Source organism: Cavia porcellus, unplaced genomic scaffold (assembly GCF_034190915.1).
Source record: "Cavia porcellus strain 051 isolate PalLab524CR breed Dunkin Hartley unplaced genomic scaffold, mCavPor4.1 scaffold_1, whole genome shotgun sequence".
Lineage (NCBI taxonomy): Eukaryota > Metazoa > Chordata > Mammalia > Rodentia > Caviidae > Cavia > Cavia porcellus.
The window spans coordinates 107,479,553-107,492,320 of record NW_026947484.1 but is presented as its reverse complement, the minus strand read 5'-3'; positions in this window follow the sequence as shown (position 1 = coordinate 107,492,320).

The window sequence follows — 12,768 nt, the reverse complement described above, 5'->3', positions numbered from 1 at the left end:
GAGTATTGCCTGGAGTTTGAGGCCAAACTGGGCACACACTGAGTTCAAGGCAAGCCTGAGCTACATAAGGAGTCTCTGTCTCAAAACACAAACAACAGCAAAAATTCTGGGGTTTTGGCTCCTTCCCCACCTTCACCCCAGATTGAACCCAGGACCTTTGCACTGAGCCACATCTCCAATATGCCCAGCCCTTTTTTGTCTTTTTATTTTAAGACAGGATCTCACCAAGTCACTAAATTGCCCAGGACTGCCTCAAACATGTAGTTCTTCTGCCTCAGCCTCCTAGAATGCTGGGTTTACAAGGATGCACATAAGACCTTTGGTTTTTGTTATCCTCAATCAGACCCTATTCAAAATTCCTTTTCTTTCTTTCATTCATTCTTTCTTTTTGGAGCCATAGTCTCATTATGTACTCCAAGCTGGTCTGGAACTCACAATCCTCCTCCTTTAGTCTCCCAAGTGCTAGAATTTTAGGGGTATGCCACTACGCCCAGTTTGTCTTGCATTGTATAACCTCAGTAGAAGGGAGATGATTCAACTCCTGGAGATAATTAAGATTTTCTCTTTAATGTGTATTCAGGGGAGGCATATTTCTGCTGTAGGCCTCAGCTCCTCCTGACACACCAAGGAAGAAGAAAGCAGAAAACATCTACCTTGCATTCCACCTGTTATTTTTCTGTGAATTACATATTACTGTCCCCCACCCACGCACACCTCCGTCCTGGGGATTAAGCCACAGGCCTTCATGCTGAGCTATATGCTCAGCCCTTTTATTTCTTTATAGTTGTTCAGGCTGATCTTGAACTCAGATCTTCCTCAACTTTCCAGAGTGCTGATATTATAAGTGTGTGCCATCACATTCAGTTTCTATCCTATTTTCATAGATTAAAAAAAAAAAAGTAGCTGGCTGTGATGGTGCGTGCCTGTAGTACCAGCTCTGGGGTGAAAGGTTGTGAGTTTAAGGCCAGCCTGAGCTACATAGGGAGCTGGAAACTTGCATAGATTACATAGCAAGATATTGTATCAAAAATTAAAAATAAAAATGAAGCTGGGAGCTGGAGTGGTGGCCTACAACTGTAATCCCAGCACTCTTGGAGTACTGAAGCAGGAGAACCCCAAATTCCACCCTGGCCTGGGCAATTTAGCAAGACCCTATCAAAAAATAAAAGATGACCTCAGTGGGAAAGACCTGGGTTCAGTCCCTAGTACTACCAAAAAACAAAAGCAAAAATAGATTTGTCCGAAAAAAGACTGGCAGGATGAATACTAAACTAAAACTTCAGAGCAGTTTGGGGAGTGGGATTAGAGGTAGCAATGAAAAGGACTTTTGTCTCATCCAGACTGTTTTGCCTTTTCACAAGAAATAATGGTAATGTATTAATTGTATAATTAAATCAAATTTCAAATTAAAATATGATTTTTATAAAAATTTATGAATGGTGCATGCCTGTAATCCCAGCACACAGGAGGCTGAGGCACAAGGATCACTGTGTATGTGAGGCCACCCTGGGGTACATAACTGAGGTCAGAGCCAGTCTGGACTTCACTGTGAAACCCTGTCTCAAAAAAAAATTAATGAAGCTCAGAAAAGATAATTTATCTAAGATAACTTGGGTAATAACAGACTCTAAACCCATGACTCTTCAAACCACAGTGTCCACCATTATAAGAACCAGTTCTGAGCCCCAGGGAGTCCTATATATTCTGCTCATAGGCAATGGGTTTCTTTTTTTTTTTTTCTTTCTCCAAATCCATTTTATTCAAGGAAAGAAAGAGAGAAAGAAAGACGGACAGACAGACAGACAGAAAGAAAGAAAGAAAGAAAGAAAGAGAGAAAGAGAGAAAGAAAGAACTACAACAGAATTTTAAAACACATCAACAATGGTACATACATTGCACATTGCCATCATCAAATCATTCACCCAGAGCATAAGACAATTGGACCTTCAATTGTCCCAACAGTACCAGCACAAATCTTTCTCTTCAGTGAACTCAGAGAAATCAGTGCTAATGCTATCTTAACTATTTTTATGTATACATACATAAACATACACATCTTTTCTTTCAGCTTCTTAAACTAAGGAAACAATGTGATGTTTACACGTGTATCTTGTTTCACTAGTGAGTATGTTCTCAAGTTGCATCCATTTACCTATAAGTGTCCAGTTTATCCTTTTTATGGCTGAGTAGTATTCCATTTATAAAAATACCACATATTTTTTATGCATACCTCAGTTGATGGGCATTTAGATTGTTTCTAAGATCTGGCTTTTATAAACTGTGCTGCTATAAACATGGGTGCATTTATATCACCGTGATATGATTTTTTTTGTGTGTGGAACCAGGGATCGAACTCATGACCTTGTGCTTACCAAGCAGGCTCTTATACTGCTGAGCCAAATCCCCAGCCCCGATGTTTTTAATTTTAGGGGGAAGATACCCAGAAGAACAGCTTAGTTGAATGGGACCTATAGTTTTTTGAGGAATCTCCTCACTGATTTTCACAGTGGTTGCACCAGTCTGCATTCCCACCAACAGTGGAGAAGTCTTCCTTTTTCCTCACAGCCCCTCCAGCATTTGTTATTGGTTGATTTCTTTTCTTTTTTTTTTTAAATGTTATTTAAGGAGAAAAAGAAAAAAAAACAGACAAAGGGTACAAGTAATACAAAATTTAAAAAATAAACAGTAAGAAATCACTAGCTAATAGATTACATATTCTCAGAAATAGTTGTTCAAGTTACAAAATTAAAGCATATAAAGTGGACTTTCAAACAGTGAGAGTGCAAACAGTTTTGTTCAATGATCCAAAAAAACTCAGTAATATGGTTATCTGTCTTACATACTCAAACATATATGCAGTTATAACTTTTAGAGCACCTTCTTTTCTTTTCTTTTGTACAATGACAATTACACATTTTGGGTTTTATTACTCCCACAGTTCTTATTACTTTTTTTGAAGAGAGTAAAACCAAATGTGACATATCAGAACAGAGTCAAATCAAAAGGATGGACATAATAGATAATGTAAAAACAAAATACAAGGTGATCAACAATGGTTACCATACTGCCTCTTGCTATCTTAAGAAGAATTGCCTATATCATCAGTTATAATAAAATTGAACAAAACAGTAGAGAATACAACCAAAACATTGGAGACTTTACAGGACTTTAAAAGAAGATAATAGTCATATTGGTTGATTTCTTGATATTAGCCATGCTTTCCAGGTGAGGAAGAATCTCAGTGTTGTTTTAATTAGGCAGTGGGTTTCTTTCTGTGGCTCTAGATGTGGAGTGGCTTTTTTTTTTTTTTTTTTTTTTTTTTCCTTTTTTGAGACAAGGTCTCACTATACAGTTCAGGCTGACCTTGAACTCACTTTATAACACAGGCTGGTCTCAAACTCACAACAATCTTCCTGCTTCCACCTCTTGAGTGCTGGGATTACAGGCATAAAACACCATGCCCAGTTTGGAGTAACTTTTATTACTAAGGGAAAGCATGGCCAGGCCCTGTCGTGACTGCTATATGATGTGGCCTGTGGTGAGAATACAGCAGACTTCAAATAAAGAATGGGGAAGAATGCAAAAGATCATTGATGAGGGGATTTACGTTTCATGTGTGGACTTTTAAACTGGCTATTTCAACTGGGGCGCCGAAATTTAATAGAAATTCCAAAGGAAACATCAAATAGAAATGAAAAAATGTAATAGAAATTACCAAGGATCAGTTCTATAATTTTTGAAACCTCTCATCCATTCAAGAATATAAAAAGTGGGCTGGGGAGTTAGCTCAGCAGCACAAAGGCCTGCCTAGGAAGCACAAGGTTGTGGGTTTGATCCTGGTTACCCCCCCCAAAAAAATATATATATATATATATTGAAGACAGCTCTTATAAACGCTTTCTTTGGAGAAAGAACTGCTACTGTGCTGGAGGCTGGGGCTCCCACCCCAAGGAGGCCTGGAGAGAGGCCACTGCTTGTTGCTTGTCACAGGCAGGGAGTGGTCATTAGACTGCAGTGACTCACAGCAGGGGAATCTCAAGGCAGAGGTTGATTTACCCAGAGCCTGAGGTAATAGCAGACAGTCACAGCCTGGCGGTGACTGCCACAAGAGGTTCAATATACGTGAATCACAGGGACCACAGATGAGCCAGTGTGGATCCTGCTTAAGAGAATGTCCTAGATCTGGGTATATATTGGTCTCCAAAACCATTGTCATTATTATACATCTGAAATATTTGGAAGTGTATTAGTTCTTTCTGCAAACAGCTCTATCCTTTCCAGGAAAAGGAACCCTGGAAAACGAAAGGGGGGCACACTTCAGGGAAGGTGCCAGTTGCCACTAGAAAGGCTCAGCAGGGAAGCCTTTGCTGGAGGCATACAAGGCCCAGGAGACGCTTAGTTTGCACCATTAGCCAGGCCAAGATAGTTTGTTTGAAGGCACTAAAAACATTCTTCTCTTTTTGTCAGGCATGGTGTGCATATCTGTAATCCCAGCACTCCAGAGGCTGAGGCAGGAGGATAACACTGAGTTCAAGGCTACTTGGGCTATAATAGTAAGCACAAGGCCAGCCTAAACTACACAGCAAGATACTGTCTCAAAACAGCAACAACAGAAAATAAGACCTAAGTGTTTATTAATATATTTCTTAATTAAGAGTTGGTTTTGGAGGGGCGTTCAGCGGCCTAAGTGCCTGCCTTGCAAGCAGGCAGTCCTGAGTTCGATCCCTGGTACTGATAAAAAGAAAAAAAAAGAGTTGGTTTTGGATTGGGTATGTAGCTCAGTGGTGGAATGATTGCTTAGCATATATTAGGTCCTGGGTTCGATCCTTAGCACCATCACCAAAAGAAAGTTATGTTTTGCTACTTGAAGTGATTGCAAAGAATATTAGCTAAAAGTGATAGAAAGTTAGGATTGTGCCAAGCGTGGTAGAACACAGCCATAATGCCAGCTACTCAGGACACTGAGTAGGGAAGATCAAGGCCAGCCTGGCCAACATAGTGAGACCACATCTCACATAGTGAGACAAAAATAAATACGTAAAATGGAAAGTATGCCAGAGTTTTCATAGGAGTCTAAGGAAATCTTCTCCCACCAAAATAAATTTTGCACAGATGAGAAGACAAAATTAAACTATTTTATTGCATTTTTATTTTAGTTTAGTTTAGTTTTACTTTATTTTTGGTGGTTAGGAGGGTTGAGACAGGATCTCACAATGTATTCCAGCCTGGCATTAAACTCACTATGTAACGTAGGCTGGACTTGAACTCATAGCAGGCCTCCTGCTTTAGCCTCCTGAGTGGTGGGATTACAGGCAGACTTAAAATTTGATGTTTTATTACATCTGTTTAGTCAGTATTTGGTAAGCATTCTAGTTAGTCATTTCAGAATTGTCTAAGCCATTTAATTGGTACTTAAGGAATTAAAACTATTTTCTGTTTGTATTATGCTGCAGTATCTTTTGGTTAATTTCTTCTCCAAAATAAAACAACTTTGGAAACAGGCATTTTAAGGAATTTATGGATGGCAAATCTGGCTGAGACCTAGGAAATTTTTTCTTTTTGAACTAGCAAATTGTAAATAGACTTACAGATAGTTGGAACCTTGAAGAGAAGACCATCTAGTTCCAGATAATAGCTTCCCTGTGCCTTTTTTTGTTTGTTTTTGGAGACAGGGATTCAGAGTTCAGGCTGGTTTTGAACTATGTAGCCCTGGCTTACCTTGAACTCCCGGTGATGCTCCTGCCTCAGCCTCCCACCTGCCAGCACACCTGGCTTCAGTGACTTTTCTGTGGCATGTATATAAGTGATCATTTAGTCTCTTCTTGAAAAATGTAAGTGTATAAAAGTACTACTGTCAAAAAAATGTACTACTGTCTTCATTAGAAGGAGCACTTTTTTCCACATCTCATTTCACTAAACAATCTCCCTTCAGCCTCCCTCCACACAGTGTGGACTCCTGGCATCACCATGGCTGCACACTGGATAGGCCGGGAAGCATCTGGGTGCCTCCCTAACCTGGATCCTGACATGGCCTAAGCAGGACTAGTAGAATATGTCATCCCCTGCTCCACTGCAGACAGTGCTGTAAGACAACCCACAGAACCTCTGGAGTCTCGATGCCCACTTCATCATACTATTGACTCATTGTCAACAAGTAGAAATCCACAGATGCTGAGCACAGTGGCGCATACCTGTGATCCCAGCTATTCAAGGAAACTAAGGCTGGACAAGTTGGAGGCCAACCACTTTACCAAAATCCTTTTTTTATTTTTTATTTTCATTATTATTTATTTATTTATTTTGGTACCAGAGATTGAACTCGCAACCTCACACTTGCCAGGCAGATACTTGTGCTGCTGAGCTGTATCCCCGGCCCCTAATTTTTTTTTTTTTTTAAAGACAGGATCTTGCTATGTAATTCAGGCTGACCTTGAGCTGACTATGTAGCCCAGGCTGGCCTTGAACTGTCTTTGATTCTCCTGCCTCAGCCTCTTGAGTGCTGAGATTATAGATGTGCATCTCCCTGCCTGACTAACAAAACCCTTATTAAAAAAAAAAAAGCGGCTAGGGAAAGTAGTTCAGTGGTAGAACACACACACACACACACACATTATTTAGTGAGGTACAGTTGTTTTGATTTCATAATAGTGTGAATGCATTTACTTCATAAAACATGTAATAGAAACAAAAATCATTCAAAAAAGCAACAGTTGGGGGCTGGGGATTTAGCTCAGCGGCATAAGCACCTGCCTTGCAAACAGGCAGTCATGAGTTCAATCCCTGGTACCGATAAAAAGGAAAAAGACAAAAAAAAAAAAAAAAAAAAAAAAAGCAACAGTTGCCAAGTATGTGGCCTATAACTGCAATACTAATATGTGGGAGGCTGAGGTAAGAGGATCACTGTAAGTCTAAGGCCAGTGTGAACTACATAATGAGACACTGCCTTAAATTAACAAAAACTACAGCCAGAGGTGGTGGCACACACCTGTAATCCCAGCACTCTGGGGGCTTAAGCAGGAGAATCACCTTGAGTTTGAGGCCAGCCTAGGCTACAAAGTGAGTTCAAGGTCAGCTGAACTACATAGTGAAACCCTGTCTCAACAAGACAAAAAATAAAAGTGAAAACTACAGCTGAGTATGTAGTTCTATAACAGAGTGTTTGCCTAGAATGTGCAAGGCCCTGGGTTCAATTCCAACACATCCTCCCCTCAAAAACAAACAGAAAAACTATAGATTAAGGCCAAAATTTTTGCTATTTCTATTGTCTATTCCAAATTATTCTTTCCTTCCAAAAATGAAGTTCCATTTGGTGTATATGCCCTTCCAGACTGCTTTTTTAAATTAAGTATATTGGTATATCTGAGGTATACATAATGCTCACATTCATCATAGGGAATCTGTACCTATACATAATATATCTTGATTCTTTTTTTCCCATTCTCCTCCCCTCCCTTCAACCCTTCTTCCCTCCCTTCCTTATTACAAAAGCTTTATTTCCATTTTATCCTTCTTTTTTTGTTTTTTGTTGTTGTTGTTTTGGGGTTGAGGGGGAGTTTTGTATTGGGGATCGAACTCATGACCTCGTGCTTGCTAGGCAGGCACTTGTACATGCTGAGATATGTCCTGGGCCCCTTGTTTTTTGTTTGTTTTTTCTTTTCCCTTCCTTCTTTTTCCCACTCCCCTCCCTAGTTTCCTTCCCATTTGAACGTTTTCTATTTCACAATACTTATTACATATTTTGGTCTTTATTTACACTTTGGTTTCTCATATCAAAGAAACAATGTAGTATTTACATGTGTATATTCAATTAATTTCACTTAACAGTATGCTTTCATGCCAGGCGTGGTGGTACATGCCCATAACCCCAGCACTTGGGAGGCTGAGGCAGGAGGATTACTGCAAATTGGAAACCAGACTGGGCTACAATCAGTTCAAGACCAGCTTAAGCAGGCCAGGGATTTAGCTCAGTAGCATAAGTGCCTGCCTAACAAACATAAAGTCATGAGTTCAATCCCTGGTACCACAGGGAAAAAAAAAAAAAAAAGACCAGCCTGAGCTGTATAGGAAGATGCTGTCTCAAAACAAAACAAAAGGAAGATAATAAAAAAAATTTTTTTGGTACTGAGGATCAAACTTACTACCTTGTGCTTGCCAGGCAGGTGCTTACACCGCTGAGCTAAATCCCCAGCCCTAATAATAATAATTCTTGAAAAGCTTGTCATGTAAATCAGTACCCTCCGATTTCAATCCCCACAACTCAAAAACACAACAGTATTACATGGTTATATTCCATGTTTTCTTCCTGTTTCATACAAGTTAATCTCAGTACATACAAAGCTAGACATCACAATTTAATTCTGTTTATGGACATGCAAATTATTTCTTTTTGCTATTATAATATTTCAGAGACAATTCATTATACCTCTTAATTCTATGTGAGAGTATTTCTCTAGGGTAAATATTGCAAGATCCAGCTGACTGTGGTAGCACACGCCTGTAATCCCAGCACTCTGGCAGCTGAGGTAGGAAGATCACCTTGAGTTTGAGACCAGCCTGGATTATATAATGAGACCCTGTCTCAAAAAATAAAACAAAACAAAATCAAAACACACATAAAAATGAAATAAAAAGTTCACAGTCACCTTGACTCTCCTGCCTTGGCAGGCAGAATGGTGGCAGTACAGGTGTATACCACCACACCTGCTGTACTGCTATCAGTGTTCTTCAGAAAACCTTTTGTCCAAATGTAGACCCGACCAGCAGTAGGGTCAGAGTGTGGTAGTATACACCACAGACTTCTGATCTGAGTTCTGAGTATTTCTCACATTGTCTGCTTGACCAATCAGTGTTAGCAGCCTGAGGCTGATTGATGGCACATACCTATGATCCCAGCATTCTGGGAGGTTATGGCAGGATATGGAGTTCAAGGTCAGCCAGGGAAATTTAGCAATGTACCATAGCTAGACCCTGTCTCAAAATTTAAAAAAAGGCTGAAGCCACATGTGCAGTGTAAGCCTGTAATCTCAATACTCTGGCAGCTGAGGCAGGAGAATTGCTATAGTTTGTGGCCAGCCTAGATAACATATTGAGATCCTGTTCTAGAAAAAGGAGCAGGAAAAAAAAAAAGGAGCAGAGGTATAGCTCAGTGGCACAAGCGCCTGTGTGGCAAGTCTGAGGCCATGAGTTTGATCTCCAATACAAAGAAAGAAAAAGACAGAGAGAGAGAGAGACAGAGAGAGAGAGAGAGAGAGAGAGTGAGAGAGAAAGGAAAGAAAGAAAGAGAAAAAAAGAAAGAGAAAGAAAGAGAGAGAGTATCAGCGAGGAATGAGTGTGTGGTGCAGTACAGCATAAAGGCCCTGGATTCAGTCCCTAGTAGCACCCGGGAAAACAGTAGCATCCTGGTTCAGTTGGAACCTACAGATGCAGTCTCACTGTTACATGTCACAGAAGAGAAATCTAGCCCAAAAGGAGAAAAATTAAAATTGTATAGTAAAACAAATTTTCTACCTATTTCTTGGGCTTCTGTCATCTAAATCAGTTCTTCTGAGAAACTGCTTCTTGCACATCAGAACCACAAATTTTCTCTATGCCTGTCTATCATTTTCTTTCCTCCCTTTCTTCTCTTTCAAAACAGGTCCTCCCCTGTGGTTCAGGCTGGCCTCAGAGTCAAATCCCTCCATCAGTGTGGTAGCAGATGCCAGTTATCCTAGCACTCTAAAAGGCTGAGGCAGGAGGATTGCAAGTTTGAACTCACCCTGGGCAACTTAGGGACTTACTGAGACTGTTTCTACTAAAAAAGGGCTGGGGATATGGCTAAATGTGAAGTCTCTGGATTCAATTCCTATTGCCACAAAAAATCAAACAAAAATGATCCTCCTGCCTCAGCCTTATGAGTACTAGAATTACAGGCATGTCCCAGCAAATTTTCTACAAACTTGTTTATTCTTCAATTTTGTATCATCTAGTTTGGATCAACCACATTTCTATTTTACCACATTTTTTCTGGTTTCATTTCTTTTCCTACCTATCCTAGAGTCCAGAGATGGTCTTGAAACACTTATCACACCCTCAATTACCTTTGTCTTTTGGTCTTTGGTCACAAGCAACTCACCACTCCCTAGTTCTAGATAAACTTTATTTGTTCAGTCAAGAAATATTTATTGGCTGGGTGTGGTGGCACGCAACTGTAATCCCAGTACTCAGGAATCTGAGATCACTACATTTGAGGCCAGCCTGGGCACACAGTGAGTTTAAGACCAGCCTAAACTAAATAGCAAGACTCTGTCTCCAAAATGGACCCATTGATTTACCAACAATTTTGCTGTGATTCCAGCACTTGGAAGACTGAGGAGAGACTTGAAAGACTTGGGAGAAGGGTTATGAGTTTCAAGGCCAGCCTGGGATACATAGTGAGTTCAAGTCCAAACTGAATTACATAGCAAGACCCTATCTCAAAAAGCAAAACAAAAGACCCCCACAAAACACCCAAAGTTAAACGAAAAAGTTTATTTTAGTTTGTAGAGGTTGCAGTCCATATTAGCTGACCTCAGGACAGGGTGGCCTGGCAGCAGGGCACAGAGGGGAGAAAACAGTCCCTGGCAAGGCAGGCAGAAAGGAGTAGCAAAGTGGTAGCAGTGAGTCTCCCCTTTGCCTTTATTCCATTCAGGCTAACACAGTATTAGTTGGTGCTCCCCACGCCCAAGGTGGGGCCTTCCCATTACCACAGCATCTATGCTGCAGAACCAATCAGGGCGTTAATCTAGTTACGCCACCCCTACTCAGTATCACAGCCTACACACAGCCACTTTGGAAATGCCCACAATCAGTTCGTGAGGCATTAGGAGGATCTCCAGATAAAAGGCACACCAGTTCCATTGCTTCAGGCTCCATATGTATCATTCTCCTCAACAAATGTTGTCTTCCAAATACACGGAGGGTTCCACTTAGCAGTTCTTCAGCGTTACAATGCTGTTAATAGTCTACCCTTCCAAGTGTTCTGCTTTTTACTTTCAGTATAGTACTCAGTAAATTACACATTACACAAGAGTCAACACTTTACTATAAATAGGCTTGGTGTCAGATCATTTTATCCAAGTGCTGAAGCAAGTATTCTGATCACCGTGAAGGCAAGCTGGACTCAGCCCTAAGGTTTGGTAGATTAGGTGTATTTTCACCTTGAGATGGATTTGTTGAAATATAACCTCATCTTGCATAAATCTTGGGGCTTGACATCCCCTGCCTCACTGAAGAGTGTCATCATTCATAACCCAGCCTCCCATTATAGAAATCTTGGAAGCCATCTAGGTTCCTTTATTATGTCACATAGTCACTGAGTAGCAAATCTGTTGATCCTTCCTTCAGAGTGTTTTGCAAATACAGGTCTTTTTCTCATTTCCCTTTTTTTTGGGGGGGGGTATCTTTTCCATTTTTCTCACCATCCAACCATAGGTCACCCCCCCCCGCCAGAGAGTCTGACCCTGAATTTGCAGTAATCCTCCTGCTTCAGCCTCCTGAGCGTGTGAGCTACCACACTTGGCTCTTTTTGTTGTTTTTTTGAGACAGGGTCTATGTTTTTCATTATTTAGCCCAGGCTGGAGCTTTCAGTGATTCAGTCTCAGCCTCCCTAACACTGGGATTACAAGCCTGTGCTGCCATGCTCAGTTTAGGGCATCTTTCTCTCTCTTCCTCCCTTCCTCCCTCTCTCTCTATACTGAGAATCAAATCTACAGGCACTTGACCACTGAGATATACCCCAGCCCTTTTTATTCTCAAACAAGGTCTTACTAACTTTTCACGATAGGACTTGAACTTGTGACTTAATAGGTGTGTACCATCAAGTTTGGGCTAGAAAAATACTAAGTTTATATCTGATGAATCTGATCACAAACATGAACAAATTTATGCTGTAGGGATATCAAAGAATAATGGCAAAAACCTGAATAGGCAAAGGAGATGGAATCCAGTGCAAAAATGAAGAGGCCAATCTTAGCAGAGAAGATTGATCAGTTCTTTTTTTTTTTTCCTCTTTTTCCTTTTTATCGGTCCCAGGGATTGAACTCACGACTGCCTGCTTGCAAGGCAGACCCTTATGCTGCTGAGCTAAATCCCCAGCCCTAGGTTGATCAGTTTTAACCATGAGATGGGATGGGAACAAAGCAGTTAAGGTAGTAGGACTGGTGGTGGGAAAGTGAAGTTCTTTTCTTTTCCTGTTGCTTCAGTTTTCTCAGTGAATGAAATTATCAGCTCAGAGGAAGGGAGGAGAGATACTCAAAATTTAAGAAGAGAATGGTATGCAACAGTCACGCAGGACAGAGAAGTGAACTAAGGAACTGAAACAGGATTGCTGACGGAGATTTCAGATTCAGAAAATGAAACATACATACATTTCTTTTTTCAGCCTTGCTTTTTTTTTTTTTTTTTTTTTTTTTTTTTTGCCTTTTTGAGACAGGGTTTCACTGTGCAGTTCAGGCTGCACTTGAGCTCATTTTGTAGCCCTGGCTGACTAGCAATCCTCCTGCCTCAGCCTCCCAAGTGCTGCAATTATAGGCATACAACACCATGCCTGGTTTTTTTCAGTCCCTGTGAAAGGAAAAGTCAGTTTTTTTTCTTTTCTTTCTTTTTTTAAATATTCGTGATTTAACCCATGAGTTCATATTCAGCTACATCCCCAGCCATTTTTTACTTGGAGACAGGTTTTCCAAGTTTTTCAGGCTGTGTTTGAACTTTCAATCCTCCTGCCTTAGCTTCCCAGTGTGCTGGGATTACAGA